Here is a 22,505-nt window from a genome sequence, read left to right as displayed (position 1 = left end):
GGACACCATTCTCCAGTGCCTGCTAAGGTCCTTAGCCTTTAAATTTTTCAGGCAGCATCTCTGATTCAGAATGAAAGTGGAAGGAAAATATGGACTGAGTTTTTCAGAGTGGCAGTTGTGATAAGAGCTAGGATGAGACTTATCGGGGTATGGAACAGGTTTCTAGTGGGAAGTTATGGCAAATTAGCCTGAATATAGTACTCAAATATGTGGCAGGAAGCAACTCCAGAGAGTTATAGCAATAAGCAAAGTAGCCTGTGCCTTTTTCATCTGGACAGTTTGAGAATGAGTCTGTGGTTGGTTTCTCTCACAGTGCAGTCTGTAGCTGGTAAGATAGGAAGGAAAAAAATGTCAGTTCTAATTTTTTATTTTTTAAGTGTTCCAAATATTTTGTACTCTGGCCACTAGGTCATCCTATTCTCCATGTACTCATTAATGTATCAGCTGAGTTGCCCACTTACCCTATAGCACTCTGGAAACAATTTTTATTGTAGCAAAAAGACTCAACAGGACCTTGGAGGTGGTGGCAAGAGAGTAGGAGGGGACAAAACCAGAAGGGAAAGTCCAAACCAGTTCATCTCATCACTCCCCTCACTGCCATAAGAGCATTCTGCTCAAGAGAACATTTTTTTCAGGCCACGTTCAATCTGCTGCAGCTTTAAATGTGTCAAGTGATAGGGAATATTTTCTCACCACTTACTGGGAAGTTAGAGTGTGTCAGTTCAAACTAATAAATATCTGGTTTGATGGTGACATTTACAAGTTGTGTGCTCTGCTGAGCTCAGTGCACCAGTTAACAGCTCACATTCTAAAGTCAGTTCCTTAATTATCTTGTCTTCCCCCCAAAGATTTGTCAGGAAGCTTCCTGATGATATCCTAGATAGATGTGTGTACCAGTGAAGCATGGTTTTGACTTTGATAAGCTTTCTGGGTTACTGAAGACGCCTTGTATGGTAGGAGGAAGTGTCTCAGCAGCCTTTCCTATGCTTGTTCCTCCCACCCCCGTAAGATTTTCCTTAAAATGAGTTGGTTTAAGGGCTATTCAAGTTTTTCATCGTATATTCAACAGAAAGAAAGAACAAAAATCTTCTGAACAAGATTCTCTATGATTGAAGGCAGTGAGAGGAAAAGATCTCACATCTAGGACAGGGTAGAATATAAATTTACATGGAAGGGACAAAAGGTAGTTCAATACAGTGTATATAATCCAGAATATTTTCATAATAAAGTTCTAACTTCACAGTTTTTTCTGCTGACAATTTTATATTAACAGTCATGAGGCAGGGAAAGAAGAGATCAAAAGATCTTATCACTATGTGATTTCATGTATTTTTCTCTATCTATCATGAAAAATTACAGGGGACAAATAGATATACATTTTAGGCTTGTGGAATGATATCTTCTTTATATGCAAAAAATAATTATAATTCCTTCCAAAAAAACCAAATTATTGTTATTGTGAAGGTATTTTTCCTTACTGTATTCAAAATAATGATAAAAATACCTTTTAAAATGAGACACTCAAATACACAAAATGTAAATTAATTCTCAGGAAACCAGCCTAAATTGAATGCCTGACATCTGTTCTGTGGGTGGTTTTACAGAAATGTGGAGAAATTTTCTTCTTCAGACCTACAGTGTCACAATAATGAACTCTTCAAGCCATCCATCTTTGCTGCAACCATGACACAGAAATTAAAGAAGGTACTTTGAAACAAAAATTCAATACAATTTTGTTAAGATATTTTACTCCTGAGCATCTGAGGCAAAAATAAAACAACCCAAGGAACCACAAAAGCTCCAATATGTGCATTAACAGAATAATTGCTTAGTAGAGAAGAGTTGCAGAAGGGGGCATCTGTGTTTGCCCTGGTAGAGCCACAGAGCATCCACACAAGCAAGCTGAGAAAATACATACTAGCACTAATCAACAGTACCACCAAAGTGGCTGAAAATACATTTTTCCAGATGATTTAATACTTTGCTCTAAAGCTATGAGGGCATTTCAGACAGAGGCCTGTCAGTGCTTTCATTAACTTAAATGATGGAAGACTGTGCTCATAAAATTTGCAGTGTACATTAAACTTTCAAGGGTAACAGCATTCTTGAAGCCAGAATTAAGATTCAAAATGATCCTGATAAATTGGAAAGATGGTCAAGATTCAATGAGATGACATTCAAAGTGGACAAGTGGCAATATTCTATACAGTATGACAAGAGAAGACCTGAGCTGAAGTGCTTGTCAATAGCGTAGCGTGGTGGAAGTGCAAATCTCATCTGGCTATTTGTTAACAGCCATGTCAAATATGAAACACGGGAGGTAATTATTCTTTGGTGCTTGGCACTGCTGAGGTCTGATCCAGAGAACTTCATACAGGACTACTGAATTTTTGGGGAAAAAAAAAAATTAAAAAAAAGAAGGAAAAAAAGTGTAGGTTGATTGCCAGGATTTGAGAGGAGTTTTAACAAACAGCTCTGGGTAACAAAAGAATTTATTGGAGAAGTTTGATTTTTTAAAAAAAGACAGACAGACAGAAAGAAATACAGAGACAAAGAAACAAAGAGAAACAGAGAGAGAAGACAGAGTGAGACAGAAGCAGACAGATGAGGGCTGGTGTTGGCCAGCAGGAGCATTGCCTGTTGGTACATGAAGTTGTTAAAACAGTGAATATCATTGTCCTGAGTTAAAGCCAGCAGACATTTCTAAAGGATAATGACACTTGAAATATTGAGAATATATGACCATGCATGGTTTTAATCTATACTCCATTAAATATCTAAAGATGCAACTGAGGACAGACTTACCCCAATAGACTGAAAACTGCGATGTTGGCTTAGAAGGTACTTTAAAAGGCTTTTAAAAACAGCCAGCAACAAAAGTAAGATAAAAACTGTAACCCAGTCCTTGCTCAAGACATAGTTCTGTACCATTTTTTCTTCTGAAAAACTCCACAGAACTTGTACAGAGCAACAAGGAAGCCAAACAGTGGAACTGACATTAATCACACATTATTCTCCACTTCAGTGTCCAAAAAATTATCTGCATTATTCACTGGGTTTGACACTTGCCATAATAGTCAAACAAAGCCTATTCTTCTTTCTTTTTCACAACTCAGCCTACAAAACCTCTCTCATTACTGCTAAGGACAAGACACAAGAATTATGATTGCACCCACCCTTCTACAACACTAAGCTCCACACAGTTGTCTCCAGCCATTCTTTCCCACATTCTGACACACAATATAGGCTAAGAGATTTAGATGCTGAATCCCATCTACTGCTGTTACAGCAATAACAAAGTAACTCTGCTGACATATTTTAAGGTATTTGCAGTCACAGTTAATAAAGCCAGACAGTCCATACTAGATTTTAAAAAAAAATGCTTGAGCTAACATTACATGGTGAATTTATTCTTTTTTTTTTCAAATAATGTCTGATTTGTATATTTAATAGTGGCATTGACTAAAGACCAGAAAGCCTGTATCTTCAGCAGTGGAAAGGAAAATGGTATCCATCTTTAGATCTAAGCAACTTAAAGGACATAATTCCTCTGGGTTCTCATAATTGGATACTTAAGGTGGATTTCAGACCAAAACGTTAAGTGCAGATCTGTTCTAGTAGTTGTCATAACCAATGAATGCTAAAGCAGAAGGCACTCAGAGGTTACAGAGAGCATTTGGGTATTTCAGTTTTAATGAAAAACGATGAGGCTGATGACCTAATTGTTCAGAAATATCCCTGCCCTTTGGTAGAAATTTTTGTAAAACCTTTCCTGGGTGTTGCAGTGGTGTATACAGTGGTTGTTTGGGCTGAGCAGCTTCATGGTCCTTGTGAATTCATCTTCTCAAATGCATCAGCTATTTGTGAAATGAGTATTCTTTGTGACGTTGGTTTTGCCCAGCTCCAACTCCAAGCAAGTGGAGTGCTCTTGGTTATTAACAAGAAGTAAGATGAGGAAACATTTGTCCCAAAAAAAAGGGTAATTCTGAAAGAGTCAAGAAAATGCCAGTGAGTTTCTCTGCGTAGGATTGCAGAGGTTTAGAAAGAAAATAACAGGATGTTAAGGGGAAAGCTGGAAGAATTAATGACTGCATGGCAAAAGATAATAAAAGCATAGGATATATTCACAGCTGCCTTCAGAAATACACTTCTCTGCCTAGAAAAAGGCTACAGCTTAACCAGAAATTAACCACTATAAGATATTTTAAACAAAAACACAATACTTCTTTTTTTTTTAAAAAAAAAAAGTAAAAAAGAAAGAAAGCAAGCCCTTTCTCTCCAAAAACTGGCTGGGGAGCAATATAAATACTTCTTGGAAGCCTCACTGTGTTGATCACCTTTTTGTGGCAGGAAGTTTTGAACAAAAGAAACCAATCTTGTCTCACCTCAAAGCAGTCCCTTTGGAAAATTTGTCACTTGGTCTTGTTACTGAGTCAAATTCAGTCCGAATCTGCAGGAAGAAAGTGAGGCCAAGAAGAATTGTAAACAGTTATTTTCAGAGAATCTACTGTGAAAAAAGAAAGGTCTGCTGTGCAACTGGGCTGTCAGGAGTGCTTAGAGTTAGAGAACCCCCATAGCCAGAAACTTCATGGTGCATATACACTGACAGCCTCTGCACAAGGCACAGAACATGAGGCTATTTTCTGAACACAAATCATCCTCAGCACTGGCAATGAAGCTGCCCGTGCCATTCCTGAAGCAAACAGAATTGTTTTTTCTTCAATACATGTTCACTCACTATAAATTTCTTTCAAAGTCACCTTCTTGAACCTGGTAAGTTCTGCTTGGCTTTTCCGCCCCTGTCTTGGTAAAGAATAAAGCCATAGTGGCTAAAACTACTTCTCTTCTCAGTTCTGCTTAACAGCACATGCAGACTTGCCTTAACCTATGGCATTTGGCCCAGTGTTTGCATGGTGTTTATTTTCTTTCCCTTGGTCAACTGGATCTTCAGTGCCATATGTCCAGAATCCTCCTTTTATGTTCACCTGCTTCTACCCTAACCATTTGGGACATCAGTTTTTTTAAAGAAAGGGTGATCCTGTTTATTTAGGTACATGCTCTGCTGTAAGACCACTCAAATGACTTGACTTGAGATATTGGCTGATACATTAAGAGCTCAATTCACTGCTTCTTTTTCCTTTAGTTTGTATCTTCTCCACTTTTGTGGTTTATAAAATATGTTAAGTACCCAGAGCTTGAATGTCAGCCCACTGAGGAGGCAATATTAGTGAATAATGTGAATGTAGATATTTAAGCAGAACATCTAAAATAACACTGTAATACCTGAAGGAATATTCCTCAATTCTTTGAATTACTGTAGATAATTAAAGTATTGTTTTAAGCAGACTGAACTACTAATTATTAATTTAAACAAGATTCCATTTCTAACAAGCTACATTTAAAATTTCATCAACAAAGCAAGCACAAGAGGCATCATTAATATCTACCTTGTTTGTGGGGCAGCAGTACATTCAGTTTATCAGTAAGGTATTCAAATTAATACAAAATAAACCAGCACATTTGCCGGGAGACAATTTGTTATCCTTTCTGAAGCTCAAATAAACCAGAAAGTAAAGAAGGGAAAAAGATATATATGTATATGTTACAGCTCAAACATGAGACAGTAATTGGTAAGACTGTCCTTTGGAGAGTTGCAGCCTAAGCTGTTGTTTTTTCTGTGCATGTTGACTGCAGAGTGCATGTCACTGTTCAAGACAATGTCCCTGCAGATAACTCAGGTGAGCAAGAAGCAGCAGAGCTTGCTGGATAAGACACTGGAAAAGGTCTCTGAAGACCTGGATTTTGCTTCTGTCTCCAGCCCAGGCACACTGAGCAGCTGTGGGTAAGTCCTTTCACGTCTCTGTTTATGGGCTCTTTGCATATTTGGAATTCATTTTCACAGCTTTTTTTTTTTTTTTAAGATTAAGAGCATTGATTCCCATGCTCTTATATAGAGTGTTGCATCATGTGGCCCTGATGTCCCCCAGGTTTATTGAAGTATCAGGAAATAACTGGAGGGGGGGTCCTACATTTCAGAGTGGCAGATAAAGGCTGAAATCAGTAGTACAACTGCCAAGTCTTATTACTGCAAATACAGATACTTATTACTGGTTCTTTCCTAAAGACATAGTCAAAATTATCTCTTATTTGGTATACAGAAGAAACCCCAGCCTTTTAAGACCAGACAAAGTGTGTGGTATAAAAGGAAGAGGTGACGTATGCTGAGAGAAGGAACCAAATTGGTTTGCTTATTCTTGTAAGAGAGCAATGACATGCTTCCAGGTATAGAGATTATTTACTTTCTGAAATATTTTTAGAGAGTGTATTATGGTCATACTCACAATTGGCCTCAAAGAAGGACATGGACTTGGAGCTAGTTCAGAGTAATTTAATCAATCTTATTCCAAAAAGCAACAGCCAACCATTATGGCCCAAGTCAATACTAAAATGATTTCCCAAACTCATTTCAAAGTCGCTTCCAGGAAACAACTGGTAACTGCAAACTCTGAGGCTCAACTATAAATTTAATTTTCTTTAAGGTCTGTAATTGAGCTTTTTTTACTAAAGAATAAGGCATACTGCCATTTCCTTTAAACAAAATATTGTGCATTGGGTGGCATGTTATTGTGTTCATGCTAACTCCTCATTTTTTAACATTAATCAATTTATCTTGTAAGATTTTCTACCACCTCGTAGTGACTAGAAATACAAAAGCAGCTCATTTTGTTACAAGAAAACTAAACACGTGGCATAAATTGAATCTGCCTGTTTACCTACCAGATGGAGAAAAGAACAAGACCAAGTCACTGGCTGAGTAAAATCACATCAGCTTGTTATGAACTTACTTATAAATACAGAGAAGTCCACTTGCACCTTTGGGAACTCCTCATGTTTTCTCTCAGCTTCTGAAAGAGCACAGCAGTTAGTGTTGTCCACAGATTAGCCAGATACATGAAATGGTCATGAGATAATGAGGAAATAACATCATAATCACTACTGACTCATTTGGATACCTGTATCATAACAAGACTTGAGTGCTGAACTCTTCCATTTCATGCACTGAGTCCACCTCCAATAAAAAAGTCCTAGGTTTTGATGGACTTTTATTACAAAGCACTATAAATGTATCATAAATAATTGAAAGCCACTTCACAGGCAGCATCACTCACTTCAATGAGATGCTTATTCAGGTACAATCAATGGATGTTTTGACACTGCCTTCACAAGATGAGGGTTTGGTCAGTGCCAAAAAGCATATCAGATTTTGGCTATTTTTTTTTTATACTTAATTTCTGTTTAAATCAATGAAATTATTCTGTGGGATAAAAGGATACTCAAAGGAGCAAAGAATGGTCTTTGTCTCAGAGTATTCACTGTTGGTTACAGAGTGAGAAGTGGGCACAGCTCCTGGAGCCCTGCTGACTCACTGAAATATTGCTTGCAAAAAAGGCCAGTTCTACCCTTCCAAAAAAGCAGCACGATGCCCTCTCTAGTTTTTTTTGTGTCACTGTGTTGTCATTGCTATGATCTCCCTAAGCAATCCTCACATGTTCTACAAATCAACTCAATTAGACTCAGGGGGAATATTAGGGAACAAGGAGAGAGTTGTGTTGGAGGGAACAGGTGGGGTCATAAAACAAAAATATACACACACTTTGTCCAGGACTGCAGGAATGTCAGGGTCTGCCTGCCATAGATGTGTCCAGGAACATCCTGAATGTTTTAAAATTCCTCAGATTAATTGTCAGTTTTCAGTTTTCTCTGCCACCTCTCCCCTTTTTTATTTTCTTTACTTTTTTTGTTTGTTTGTTTTTGTTTTTTTTTGGGGGGGGAAGGGTAAGGCTACAAGGAGAGAACAGTGAGAGGGAGGGTAGAAAGAGGAAAGAAAGGATATTAAAGCTTCAATGATCCATTAATTATAAAGTTAATACTAATATTACAATAGGAGGTTTACTATAAACTCTTCACGTATCTTTAACTCCAGGAAAAAAAAAATAATACTCCTTTGTCTGAGAGATATCTTAGTGTTTCTGGGGCACATGTAGACACACATACAAAAAAATCCTGTGGAAATATGGATGTAAATATGATATAAAAAATAAACTGCAAACTTCAAAGAAAAAAAATACCTTCAGAGCTACTTACACAAGTACCCAGTAGATTTTCTATCCCACCATCTTTTCATAAGCAGTGGATGGCTTTTGGAGAAAAAAACACAACACTGTAATTGAACCAGAACTTGAAGGGCTGATGCAATAACCACAGGGGGAGGTTCTGTGGTCTTTGCTGTGCAGACAGTAGGACTAGATTATCATAGTGGCTGCTTCTGGTCTAAAATCTATGATCTTATGAATCATGGTAATGATACTGCCACCAAGTCAATTAGTGGCATATATTCCAAGAGAAAGAATTAATTATCATACATTCACCTTCTGCCTTGACACCTGTGGAACTTTCTGTTCGGTCATTTACCTGTGCTGGATTCTTTTGAGTATTTCACCCAGATCACTTCAGCTGTGGCCTCTGGTTTCAGAAACCTACAGAAAAAAAAAAGCTTTCGCCTCTCAAATGTCTTAGCTTGATTAATTTTGCTGATAATAGTCAGAGGGTACTTAAGGTCTGACAAAGACTCTTCATTCCAACCACTATGGATACGTAGGACAGAAGGTAACTAGGATTTGTACAGATCATAACAATTTTCCATGAGATCACTGAGAAGACTGAAAGCTTAAAATGATAAAATACATATGTTTAGGTTCTGTATGTACATATCAATGTCTGTAATATGTAGAGATTACATGTGGAAAAGAAAATTCTTTTTCCCCTATAAGTAGGATTAGGGGAGTCTATTATTCCAACATTTAGGAATCTAATCACAATTTAAACACTTGCTTAATTCTTGCATTAGTTCCTGATACTCATTTAAATAACTATGGAGTAGAAAGTAACAGCAGTTTAACTATCCCATTTCAGAAGCTCAGTCTGCTTATGATTTATTTGAAAAGTCTAGTTCTGTGCTGACTTGAGAGTCAGCAGCTCCACAGAATCTTGTCTGGACCTCTGAGAGACCTCTTGGGTTTCTACTCCAACCTCTGAAAAGATTTTCAAGTGCTCCAAAGCCTGTGCTCTTGATGAAGTCAAGAAAAGACAAATTATTATGACTTTTGCCATTTATAGTGCAACTACAATTTTTTAATATTTTTTTTTTTTAACAGAACTGCTCTTTCACAGAGGCAATTTATTATTTTTTTAATTCTTTATAGATTTCATACAACGCTCCCTGTGGTGAATGCAAGCAAAGTTAGGAGCAAGGAAGACATGCAAAGGCTCTGGCCCCACTCAGATTCAATAAGTGCATCTATAACAGCTGGCTAATTACAAAGATAACTATTAACCAGTAACAGTTTAATCTTCCAAAAATGTCATGAAGAGGTATTCTGGCACACTGTGTTCCAGTACTACAACTGAAGTGCGCCAAACATACCCTTGCCCTAGGCTGGAGATTGAAAAACCAGAATATCTGTTGTCCTGATGACTGATTTTAATTCTCTCTAACTGTGACCCTTTATCAACTATGGAGCTCTATTCAAGGCCAGCAAGGGCTGAATAATTGGATTAGCTTGGCAGGCAACCTTTCTTATTCTGCCAATTAATTCTGGAGAATAAAAAAAGCCACTGATCTCCTGTGAGAGGAAACACCTAAGGGATCAAAGACTGGATTGGCTCTCCCAGCACCACTGCCAGTTGTACTTGGGAGTACTGCTCATGCACCATGCAGCTGGAGTGGGCACATCATCAGGATTCCAATTAATCTGGAAGATCAGCATGAGCTGCTGAGGTGCTGGACATTCATAAATATGGAACAGATGCCCAACATCATCAAATTTAGCCTGACAAAATTTCTGGCTGGAGAAAGAGAACTTGTCTGATAGAGGCATATGATAAAAGTGTGTGCTCTGGTGGACAGGCCAGTGCAGTGATTTTCCCTGTGCTCTCTGGCCAATTAACCTTAAAGTGCTTTCTGCAGTGCCCTGTTTTCCACAAGACAGTCTCCCCACTCCTCCCCCTACAACATCTAAGATGTAGGCACTATTTACAGAGAGTGAACTAAAGATGAACACCCTCTCAGGCAGGTAAGAATATGGACTGTGGAATGCAAACCTCCTGGAGGAGCTGATCAGGCTGCAGATGACTGCAGAGGAGGTGCAGTGCCACACCACACTCACAATGCTATGTGGCTGGGTCTGCCTGGGATCACTCTCATCTCCCCAGATGGACCTCTCCTGGGTCACTCATAGTTCTTTAGTCTCCCAAGTAAATCCACACTTCTGTTGGTGACCCCTGCAACATGAAGACTTGGATTTTTTTTTTAGAGGGAGCCAAGGTTCTTTGAATGTAAAGGCACAGATGCTTATTCTCTATGTTCCTGAGCTCTTGGACTGGAATCAGACATAGGTGTGACCTTCCAGCCACACAGAGCACACCTGATAAATAGGATTCCTGCTGTCTAGCCCTAAGAGGCTGATCATTTAGCATGCTGACGGCCCCAGATAGCAAATCTGAGACATCCAATTTGCCTGCCTCACTGCACAGGGAGTCCTGTGCCCTAATACACTTTTGTATTTGTTCCTGGCAGCTGGGCTCACAAAGGTGGGAGCTGCAGCGAATAAACCAGTCACTGGCTCTGGCTGAGCCTGATAGGAAAGAAGAGGAGCTGTGCTTTGGATTCTCTGTCACTGATCTTCAGCTCATGTAAATCAACTTGCTTCTGGCAGCAGTGAAAATGAGCTGATTCATGCTATTTATTGTTTCTTCTTTACTTATGGCATCTTAATGACCACCAGGCACAAAAACACCTGACTGAGGACATTAGATGCAAAGGCTTTATACCCTTAATCTTTTGTGCAGTTAAAGACTAAAAAGATTACTTTAACTTCTGATGAGAAAGACAGGCCCCTGAACACGTACCACTAATAAGGTACTTTTCAGTTTCTAAGTGCTTTGCAAACATTAATTAATTATTCCTTTCTACAACACTTGGTTATTTTCTGTTACTAGAGTGCATATTTACCAAGTTAGCTCCATTCATGCACAGCACGTTGCTGGCAGCAGGCAGGAGCATGAATTGATCTACAACCACATGCTGTAATTTGCAGCAGATTTGCATCAGCAAACACCATCAGTGCAGCTCCAGAGACAGCTCGGAGGAGTGACCACTCCTCCCCATGACCTGTGGTGGTGATGACCTTTACCTTTCCTGCCACACTGGGCGGAACCACAAAACCTGTTTGCTGCCCAATCCAGCTAATGCCACAGAAGCCTGTGGCAAACAGGAGCTTCCAGCTTGATACAGCTGCAAAAAGTAGTAACAAATGCTGTCATGTGCACATTGAAAAACTCATTACAGTACAGAAAGGATGCAGAGAATATGCAGATTTCTAGTCAAACACATAAGATAGCTGAATGTCCTGCATGCAGCAGTTATCAAAGATAGAAAATACCCTTGTTCTATAGCAGCAATGTGCCAACAACTCTCACAAAAACAAAAAATTAAGACCAAGAGTCCAGTGGAGAGGAAGATGACCAGAAGGCAGGAGCTGGAGGTGCAGATCCCTGCTCTGTTCAAGCCACACCAGGGACTTGAACTACTGCTTGGGATTCTAGAAGAGCGGTCCAGCAACTAAGCTCTTTATTGTCACATCCCTGTGTCTCTCTCTCTCCCCTTATGTCACATGCTAAAGCAGAGGAATGCTTTCTGGCAAAAGTTTTGTCTGAAACAACGTTTCCACTGGAAACTGTGCCAGACATGGTGCCTATTGCCATAGGTAAGATAATTCTGCAATGAAAAACAGGGTCTTGGGATGTGTTAAGCTAGCACATTTTAATTAGAGCTGCCCAAAATTTTTCCAGGGAATGGATTGCTGGCACAAAATACTGGAAAGTATCAAGCTGACCATAACTGTCAGCAGAAACCAGGAACAACTGTGTACTGTGTCCCCTGCCACCTGCCCTGCGAGGTCCAGGCGCTGGTCAGCAAAGGGTTGGAGCACAGCAGGTGTGAAGCAGAATATTGCATGTACCTAAATCTAGTTTCATTGAGTTCAGTCCTTCTGTTCCCTTTCACTTCAAGCTGTCTTTGCTTTGGGCAGCTTCAGGGGCACTGTCCTCTCACTGGCATCAATGACGTGGCTTAGTGCCACATACACAACAGGAATTAAAATTGCAGAATCAGGAACTAAATCTTCCAGTACCAGTAACTTCCATCCCAGGAGTGATAAGGAACACCAAACTTTAATACTCCAAGACATGCCATCTAATTAATTAGCCACTGTGCACCTTGAGCTGCACTGGCACACTCTGGAAGTGTGGCAAGGAAAGCATCTATACTGGCAAATACATCTTATTGTAGAGCTCTAAACAGAAAGAAAATGTATTGACAAGTAGATCCTTTTGCCTGCATAACTGTATCTATAGCTGGGCTTTTGTCAACAGAGCTGTTTTCTCATAGCCCTGCTCAGTAAAGCTTTCTGCTGTATGAAAGCCCAAGACTGGTTACTGAGCATTATCTTCTACATGGGTGTTTACAGTTTCCAGCATCTTTCCTGAAAGAATCTCACTGCAAGCAATACACAAGTATTTACTGGAATCAGGCAGACAAAATTCAGTCTATTTGCAGTCTGAATAGTTTAAACCATGCTCCGGGATTCTTTGATTGTTTGTTTGGGAAGAAAACAAAACCTCCTCCTGCTGATGAGTTCTTATTTGCCTCATCTATGCTTGGTACAAAGGAATGGTGAGGTAATCAGACACCCTTCTGCTGTCTGCTCTGCAAACACACCCAGCTTTCATTTGAGAAAATGGCACATTGCTCAGTGATGCAAACAAAAGATTTCAGATTATATTCATTCATTCCAAGCCAAACACAATAGTAATTTATTTTCTGAAGTGTTGAGAAATAAGAAAGCCTTTCTATATAATGAACTATGAACATCTCTAGCTCTAGAAAAAAAAAAAAAAAAAGGTTATTTTAAACTTAGAGCAGAATTTTAGCTTCTGATAGATAGTTATCTTCCTGCTTCAGACTTTGGGAGATTGCATGCAACACCATTTTTTTCTGCATGTTTGTTAATAGTGCATAAAACAATTAATTAAATCACATGTTGTATTCTAAGGAATACCTTTTCATTGCTTGTATACACACACATATATCAATATATTTTACATTGATACCCTGCAAAATAATTCTATATTAAAAGCTCAGTATTTGCTATAATACCACATGTGACTTCAGGATGAACATAATAGTATCCCAGGCATGTGCTAAACAGTGGTTTGCAGCAAATACATTGAGTTACACTAAGGATACCAACCAGTAACGTGCAGAAGACTCCATAATATCCTTCCTACAGAGAAGGGACATACCAGGGTAGTGGGTCATCTTGTCCAATAATCAGGCTTTGTCGTGAGCCAGAAGGAGATATTCCAGAGGAAGATGCAAAATCTGCATGAAAAATGTGGGATTAAATGACTATACTTAAAATGCCTTTTCAATATTAATCAGGTAAATCTTTGGCTCATGCTGTGAAACATGAGTTTTATCTTTCTGAAATTGGGATTAACAGCACCCGGCCCTGAAACTCAATCTCAATCATTCACCTGTGGCTGGTCTCTTTATTCAAAATAATCCCAAGTTTTAGATTTTTGCTATGTTTTTGGTCCCTACCTTCCTGGCAATAAAAAACCCCAACAAACTAAGTTAATAAATCGAAAAAAAAATGTCTTTTTTTCCATCTTTTGAATTTGCTGAATATTACCTATCAGCACTTGAGAAATGCAGCCAGTTAATACAATCTTCATACTAATAACTTGTATGAAAGCATCCAAACATAATGGTAATTTTAAACAATGTAAACCTGTGATTTACTCATGCCATGGAAAAGTTTTTTGGCTTTTTTTTCTTTTATTATTATTATTATTACTGCAGGGACTGAGAAAGATCTAGCACTTGCCTCTTATGAATTTGTAGAACAGAGAAGGAAAGAGGAAAATAGGAAACATGTTCCCTCTTGCTCTTCTCCAAAGGAGGGTGTTGGATGTGTTTGCAAGATAACTGGTTGCAGCCAACTGGCACCAAGCCCTGACAAGCTCCCTCTCTAATAAAGGGTGTTTCTCTCAATACCAAAAATCTAATCATTGAAACTCGCTTGATACGTTCAGAATGTAAAACATGTTAAACATCCTACACACTGAATATGTGAGAGCATCATTATTCACAGTCTTCTAATCAGAGCTTCATTTTGCATCATTATTTGTTTGGTTTTACCTGTTTCCTCCTTGCTTGAATGAAAATGTCTGATGTTGGAATATGTCACATCTAGCTCAGGAAAGCTACACAAGAAGCATTCAGAAATGCCCGGGCATAATGGGTTGTTGGTTTTGTTTTGTTTGTTGTTTGTTTTTTTTTTTATCTTTTTGAAGAGGCTGCACTGTTTGTTTGGTTGTAAATTATTGATGTATTTGGTGATTTCCTTTGCAGCAAATTGAGATTATATGCAAGCTAAATACAGCTTCACTTAAGCTAATTATGATGATGGGGGCTATAAAGATTCAGAAATCGATAATTGTATTTGTTTGACATGTAGACTACAAGCCACAAGTAAACACCTCTTCCACAACACACATACACACTGTATAGGGCAAATGTAACTTAAAACGTATTTCATTAACAGTTGCAACTTCTCTGCCTTTAAGGTGCTATGAAGCAATGACATGGAAATATTTAAGGCTCTCCTAGCTTGTCTGCAAGGACACATCACTTCCATGTTGTTGGTGGGGCCACAGAGGATCTAATCCAGTAAATGAGGCTGGGACAACATGATTTCCCCCACTTTTTTTTTCACTGAAAATCAAAATACAATTAGTAGTGTTTGCCATGCAAAAAACTAACCAAACTAGCTGTCCTTATCTGTACTTGTTGGGGTCACAGACTTAAGTAGCAAAAGTAGATTATGAAGGCACAAGGATTTGGGTGGAATAACTGGAAGTGTGGCATGGAGCTGGTTAATGGTCCAAAGCATGGATGGCAGCACACCAAGACCTCACCTGTGGGTCACTGGAGGCAGAGTGCAGTTCCTGGAGTTTCAGTGTTGCTCTGATGGCTTTCCCAGAGAGAAAGGAGTTTGACTTTTCATATGGATTTTCTGGAAATGAAAATACACCACTGGAGATGTCTCTCTCGGGAGCAAACATCAAGTGATCGTATCTGGAATGGGATGCAGAAGTTATGAACAGAAGTCCAAGTTCTGTCACAGAAGCCCAACAGATTATGGCATGTTGGATTCTCATGTAGATATATTCCAGCTAACTTTAAAGCTAACTAGGCAGGATACCTACAGCAGCATAAATCTGGAAGTGCCTGGGTGGGATTCCCAATCTGCAGCTTTCTGTACTTTGTCTGTACTTTTAAATCTCTGCTGCTGTAGGTATCCCACCTTGTTAGCTTCAAAGTTAGCATCCGCAGCCCACATGCCAACTTCTGTGCTGCAGGAAAGGAAGATATTCTGAGCTGTACCTCTACATCAGGGTGTGGGGAAAGACTGGAAATCCTGTTGGTGAGATCCAGCACCATGGGATACACAATGTTATGTTCCTGCACTTTGGACTGGCCTGATGGAGCTCTGGGAGCCAGAGACCTCAAGATCCCAGAGCCTGCAGCCATAAGCAGTCATCGCTCTCAAGCTCTCTCCTGTGAAGCTGAGCACATGAAAGCCCTGCCTCTAATCTGAAAAGAGATCCACCCCAAGCCCTTGCCTGCTGAAATCAGTATTCTGGTCAGCTCCAACATTAGAAAAAGCAGCTGCAGTATGCAGGGGACCATATTTTGTTTTCCCAGCTCCATGTGCTGGTCTTTTTCAAATGAAATTTTCTCTGACTTTCAGGCTGTATGAAATCTTTAAATGAAAATGAAATGTAATTGTCAATGAATGGAAAGCATTACTTTTCGGGCAGCTCTATTTGTACAAATAAAATATCCTAGACTTTCCAAAGTGTCTCTCATGGCATCTCAAATTATTTTCCTTTATTTTTTTAATTGAGATCTCCAAAGCCAGCTGCTTAGGGGTTTTCAGTGCCCAAATTCACACTCATTTTTTCACTTGACACTCAGATCCCTTGAGCAGCACTGAAAAATTACCAGGCCTTAATATCTGTGCAAGAATTCCAAATAATAGCTACAATGAAGAAACTGGTCCTGGCACTAAAAACCAATGAATATGTAAGACAAATTGTATCTGGATAGAGTAAACACATTAAAACAGCCTACCAGTAGTGTCTTTCAAATGATATACAACATAAGCTGTATACTCTTCAATAGCTCAAGGGGCTTATAGTCAATAAATTTAACAGGCTGCAACCAAAAAAGTCAAAGCTAAAGTACAGTATGTAAAGGGAAGAAGAGTGCACTCTTCTACCTTAGGACAGAGTTAATAGAGAGGAAATGACAAAAAAAAAACCCACATAAAAAGGAATGCAAAGGATTTGACAGAGTATGTTCTTTTTCTTTTAACTTCAAGGCAAACTACCAGACTATTTTGGTTTACAGATAAATCAAAGAACTTTTATCAGTTTGCGTAAAAGTCTCATTTTTAGCCTTGGAAAGATTAAGCTTCGGAACCTTATTCTGTATGTGAATGAATGAGTAGCTTCAATGATGATATGGTCAAATAGTTACGCCTTCTGCACTTATGGATTAAAATATCCATGGAAGCTTCCTATAAACTCATAACATGTGAGGGTATTTGCAGTACTAGGGTAAGGACAGTAGCAACATCTGACAGCCCCACTGCTGCCTCTTGACATTATTCATGGTATTCTGATGCTCAGTCTGGGGAGCTGGAGACTCAAGTCTGGCCACATTTGATTGCAGTGGGTCAGCATTTATGTGACAAAAACCATTTCCTTTAGGAATTTCCCTTAATTTACAGTTATGTGATCACACTAAGTACAAATGTATGAGACTCAACTAGTTCTGTTGATTTTTCAAACCTATCCCTGACTGCTCTCATTTGACTAAGAGCACATAAGGGTTGATTTTTTCACTGACTTACCCCTCACATCGGTATTTATACTTGTTTAAGCTACCAGTAAAATTGAGGGAGCTGGAGTCTTCCCACTGAGATTCTCTTTCCTTTTGCTGTTTCTAAAAAAGCTCTTGTGAGGAAGATGGGAACTATACATGTGGGGCATCCAAACCCTGGTGTTGGGTATGGCAGAACTAATCTCTGCTCTGACTAAGTGCTTATTCCTTGGATTGAAAAATCCTGTTCTGAGGAAGGCAGAGCAGAAAAGGGTGTGAAGGCTCCTGCAGACCAAGTTGGTATCTTAATAGAAAATGCAAGAGGCAGCAATCCCCTCTCTGAGTGAGTGGCTCAGTGGTTCTGAACACATTCTACCTAACTTACTGTTCCAAAGCAAGATGAAAATAAACTCACAGAAATTGTCAGATGGTTGCATCTGTGTCTATAAAATGGTACAATAGCAAAAATCTCTGCTTACCTTGGTGATATAATTTTGAAGTTTGCATATATATTGGTAGCTTTATATTGTGCAGTACAAGGAAGAGGCTCGCTTTGTTTACTTGCTACTTACACAGACTAATCATAGAATCACAGAATGGTTTGGGTTGGAAAGGACCTTAAAGGTCATCTAGTATTTAACTAAATCTGGCCTTCAACACTTCTAGGGATGAGGCTTCCACAACTTCCCTGGGCAACCTGTGTATTTTTCTCACCACCCTCACAGGAAATAATTTCTTCCTAATATCTAAATCTACCCTCTTTCATCTTAAAACCATTAGCCCTTTTTCCTGTTGCTACTTACCCTTATAAAAAGTCTCTCCCCAGCTTTCCTGTTGCCCTTTCAGGATGCCATGAAGTCTTCCTGGAGCCTTCTCTTCTCCAGGCTGACCAACCCCAACTCTCTCAGCCTGTCTTCATAGGAGAGGTGCTCCAGCCCTCTGATCATCTCCATGACCCTCCTCTGGACTCACTCCAGCAGATCTGTGTCCTTCTTAAGCCCTATGGTAAAGTAACTGGATAAAAGAATAAAGACAACTTGGTTTGCAAGAGAAACATTTCCTTATGAGGGACAAGACAGCACATAGTTGTGTAGTTAATCTAGGGCAGTCCCAGCTGACACTGATTGGGGTCTTCATGCAAAGCACAGTGCAGACTTTTGCCCAGCATACATCCTGGCAAAGATATCAAGGCTTTATAGCAGCCTGTAAAAATGTTGTACTAGCACAATTGGTTAATGCTTAATATTATGTTCAACAGAGAAAGATTTAAAAGTCCTAGGTTCTGACTTCCTAAACCATTTCTGCTGAAGACAGAACATGTTAAGATTTTTCTTGAACAATATTATCTATGATGTCTATTAAGCTGTGTGAACTAGGGCCTGGATTTCTGCTCTCATTTCATTACAATGGAAAGTGAGATAAGTAGATAGGAAAGAGAATTGCACTGTGGATTGTGGTGGGTGCTTTTTGAAAGTATAGCACAAAAAACCAGTCTTAGACAGGTCTGTGAAAGGCAGCAATAAAAATTGGGCATTAAGTCTGCAATAAGGCTGTTAATCATAATTATAGTTATTTGTACCCTCAGTATGCCATTGCTTAGGCTGTGTCTGCACAGCAGTTTGTGTCTGTGGGGCAACGGGGATGTAGCCAAAAAATATCTCACACGGGCAGTGGCAGCATCCCATCTTCAGAAACAGAGAGCACAATTAAAGCTGCAGAATTCCTTCAGAGAGCTGAGAAAACAAGGAGGATAACCTATGCTGAACTCAGTGCTGCTCAAGCTGGTTTAAAACCTGGGCTGTGTTTACACTGAAGTTTTGTAATGGTGGTCACACAAAAAAACTGAGCCTCAGCTTTGACTGTGCATGCCAGTAACTGGCAAAAAAATGGCCTGTCTACCCTTGATCAAGGGAGAAGTGCTTGGACATGCACAGGGTATGACAGAGAAGTTCTCTGAAGAACAGAAAAGCATTAGTAACCAGTTACCCAGGGAAGGTAACAGGCTAATCAAAAAGTCCAATGAAAACAGAAATCTTTCAACAGACATAAAACCAGTCTGTTTTGTGCAGTTAAGCTGAGAAAACTTGATTGCATGTAGGTAATGAAAACCTCACATCCACTATGCTAAACATGCACCTGCATGTGGCTGGCATGTCACTTCTTGGAACTACCTTTTCTCCCTGTTAGTTCTCCTTGTTTCTTTAGAGAAGTTCATGAAGTTATTAATGAACACAAAGAACTTGTGGTCTTCTAAAGCGAAGAGAAAACAAAAGGGTTTATTAAGTCTATATTCAGCTCACCAAGCCCAGCTGACTTCACCCACCATGTAAATACACTGACTTGAGTTTAGCAGTAAAAGGCAAATGATAAACATATTCCTTATACCCACAAATTGGTATACAGATCTGGGGGTGTTGTGCTTTCAAGCTGCATAAACAAGGTGCAAGATTAGATGTTTTTGGTTTTTTTTACTACTGCTTAAAAATCTTTAAACAAAACTTTTCCCAAGGTTTTATTTTCCAATGGTTTTGTGCCTGTAATAGCTGCTTTTAAAACTCTGGTGACAATTTTGTATTCTGGAATTTGAACATGTTCTTGCACGCTTCAAAATATACCTACTTGCTTATTACTTAACATTAAAAAAAAATCTGGCTCATTACATTTGCAAAACTAGAAACTTTAAAAACTCCACATTCTTTTATATAAAGTAATTTACTTGTCAATTTTATCTCAATAAAGAAACAACATTTAAATTATGGTCATATTAGCTTCTTTATGAAATACTAATGATAGTTTCTAACTGTATTTAACTAAACACTAGCTGAAATATGTGATCTCTCTTAGTTACGGTTTATTTTTCCTTTTTATTGAGAAAAAAAGTCAATTATTAAGCAAAATGATAAAGAAGTTATTATTCAATTAGACAGAAAACTACCTCTCAGGCAAATCGTATCATACAAGCAAGCAAGATCAAATAGAAGTGAAATGGGATTTTTATAAACAGATGAGAAGCATTAGCTCTACCTACAAATAACCAGTTAAGGATGAGATTCTCAGAAGCCCTAAATAAATTGTTGGGAAGCTCCCACTGACCATTGACAGCCAACTCTGAGCAGTACAGAAAGATTTAACCAATCTATCTAATTTTTTCAATTCATGTACTCATTTATAAGTAATTTATTGTAAAGTAAAGTTTATCCAGCCTAATATTGGATAGGAAAGGGATGCAAACATTTGATGTAAGATGTTTTGGATAATAAATTATTTGTGCACCGATTTTATAATTACATTAATGCCAAAGTAGTGACATTCCCAGTTTGATGGAGAATATTGAGCTGTCTCTTGAGATATGTATGCAGCTGACAAAATCTGGGAAAGGTACTGGGATAAAACTCTTGCCACTCATGTCCCCCACAAAAAAGACACAACATTGTGACCTGACCTTCTTCCCTGAGCAAGTAAAAATTGCTTGAAGCAAAATACTGTGCGGCCCTTCTCTCACTGAGGGCCTCAGACAAGCATTTTGATTTCCTTGAACACAAAGGTCTTCAGCACAATGACATGGTAACAGCTTTACAAGTGAACAGTATCTCACCAGTGACTGGAAACAGTTCTGTTTTCAGAGAACTGCTCACACTCCCTGTGCCATCATCTCTTCCATCAAACCTGCACACACTGAAGGGACCGTAAAATCCATTCAAATCTAGGTGACTCCTCTTATCAAGTTAAGGACTAAGCTCTGCAGGTCAAATCTTGATTCTAAGTTGCATCCAAGTACCTTTTAAATTACAAAATTATGAGAGAGCTGAGAATGGTCATTATAATTAGATTCTACCCCTGAAAAATGCTTGAGAAACATTGCTGATTGTTCCTAGGAAGGAAGTTACTGTTACAGAGATATTACAATTACTGAGTATATTATGTCATTTAAGTGCATATTTAGCTTAATTGTGGTAAAACTTTATAGTATTCTCTTGATTTCATAATTACTAGAAAAAATTGCAAAATAAAATACATGTTTTGGGGGACTGGGAATTTGATGTGGTTTATAATCAACAACATTGTTCACAATGACAGATCTGAGTACACAGAAATTATTTCACGTCGCAGCACTGGTGCTAACACTTGCTTTTCCACTTGCTTTTCATTACCATTGCAAAGTAGTTTTCATAGACAGTGCTTATTTTAGTCATGGCAGAAACTAATGAATTTTTCAGACTTGTGTCTGGGTTTTATTATACTCCTATACAATCTTTTATTATACTCCTACAAAAATCTCCTTTTTATAGTATTGTACTATCAAAGAGTGGGCTGAGGATTCCCTTACTTCCTTTTGAATCTTTTTTACAACTTTATAATTCAGAAATTTAAACTTTTCTTAACCCATTCTGAACTGCTAACCTCTGAGTCTGGCCTTGCTTCTCCCTCTGGGTCACCAGGAAAATTATCGGCACGACAGTGGCATCCAGAGCCTCTTGGCTTTGGCCCTGTTGTACTAAACAATATAAAACCAAGGCTGTAAATAGTCCCACTCTCAAGAGTCTGCAGTCTGGTATGTTTACAGGACAGATTTTAGTGAAGTAAAGAGATGGTTGAGTTACTTAATTTCAAGCTAACATTCATATCTCTACTAAGTACTGGAGCGTGAACCTCATCTAAGACAAGAGAAATGGGAGCAGGTGCCAAATAAGTGATAGGGAAAGAGAAACTCATCTTTCCTCCCTCCATAAGGCTGACATGAACGTGGTATTCACAGCAAGAAATCCAGCAGAGAAGACAAGGCATTTTGTGTGAGCGAGTGCTAGCCTGAACATCATTTTGCCCTTTCTGAAAAATGGTCCTTTGAAGAGACATGAAGGCCACTGGCGTGATTCACAGCCCTGTTACATGTCAGAGCTGCTGGAGAACCTTGCCATAAGGTGAAACATGTGGCTGCCCTGGTGCCCAGGGAAGACAACGGTGCTGAATGTATTAACTTTGTACTGCTTTCTAGAGGAGTGTAAAGAAGTAGAAAAAATAATCTGAAAGAGAAAGACAGTTGGTTTGGTTGACAGAGCAAGGCACAAGCAGCCAAAAGACTCTAAATCCTACTCCCTATTTCTTCTGCTGCTTTCACCCAATCAGGTCATTTTGCTCCATGGATTGATTTCCCTGTTGGAAACAAAGACTGGCAAAGGTCTGTCTTACCTCTGTCATTCTGAAGGAAAGGAATGGTATTGTAGCAATAGGAAGGTAGACACTGTAGTCAAGAAGAGCTTTAGAAAATGAAATGCAATTGAAACAGTAGAAACATGAGACCTTCACATGGGTAAAACAATGTGGTTTTTTTCCCTCCTATCATCTGTTGTTACTTACCTACTGCTTCTTCCCTATTCCTTGCTCCTCTCACAGCTTCACACTTCAATGTTTGGGCTGTTCTTCTAGAGAAGAC

General features: G+C 38.9%; 3 long non-coding RNA genes across 4 annotated transcripts in view; 1 reads left to right on the top strand and 2 right to left on the bottom strand.

Annotated features, from left to right (window-relative positions):
• The window catches only part of LOC127387961 (uncharacterized), a 10,026-nt gene extending 5,582 nt beyond the window's left edge, over positions 1-4,444 (bottom strand). The window contains exon 1 of the long non-coding RNA XR_007890256.1: positions 4,386-4,444. This is a non-coding gene — a long non-coding RNA (uncharacterized LOC127387961). The remainder of the gene's footprint in view (positions 1-4,385) is intronic.
• Positions 1-15,119, top strand: part of LOC127387959 (uncharacterized) — an 18,071-nt gene extending 2,952 nt beyond the window's left edge. Inside the window, exons 4-5 of one of the 2 annotated variants that reach the window (XR_007890253.1) lie at positions 5,695-5,842; positions 14,752-15,119. This is a non-coding gene — a long non-coding RNA (uncharacterized LOC127387959). Of the gene's footprint in view, positions 1-1,604; positions 1,664-5,694; positions 5,843-14,751 lie in introns of those variants that run through there. The other variant, XR_007890254.1, reaches the window with a different exon arrangement.
• LOC127387958 (uncharacterized) lies at positions 13,318-22,505 on the bottom strand. Its single transcript, XR_007890252.1, has 4 exons — positions 22,430-22,505; positions 17,878-18,088; positions 15,103-15,262; positions 13,318-13,501 (listed from the first exon to the last, which is right to left on the bottom strand). It is a non-coding gene; the product is annotated as an uncharacterized LOC127387958 (long non-coding RNA).

The sequence above is a fragment of the Apus apus genome, chromosome 8, assembly GCF_020740795.1.
Source record: "Apus apus isolate bApuApu2 chromosome 8, bApuApu2.pri.cur, whole genome shotgun sequence".
NCBI classification, from domain to species: Eukaryota; Metazoa; Chordata; class Aves; order Apodiformes; family Apodidae; genus Apus; species Apus apus.
This window is presented reverse-complemented; position numbering and strand designations above follow the sequence as displayed.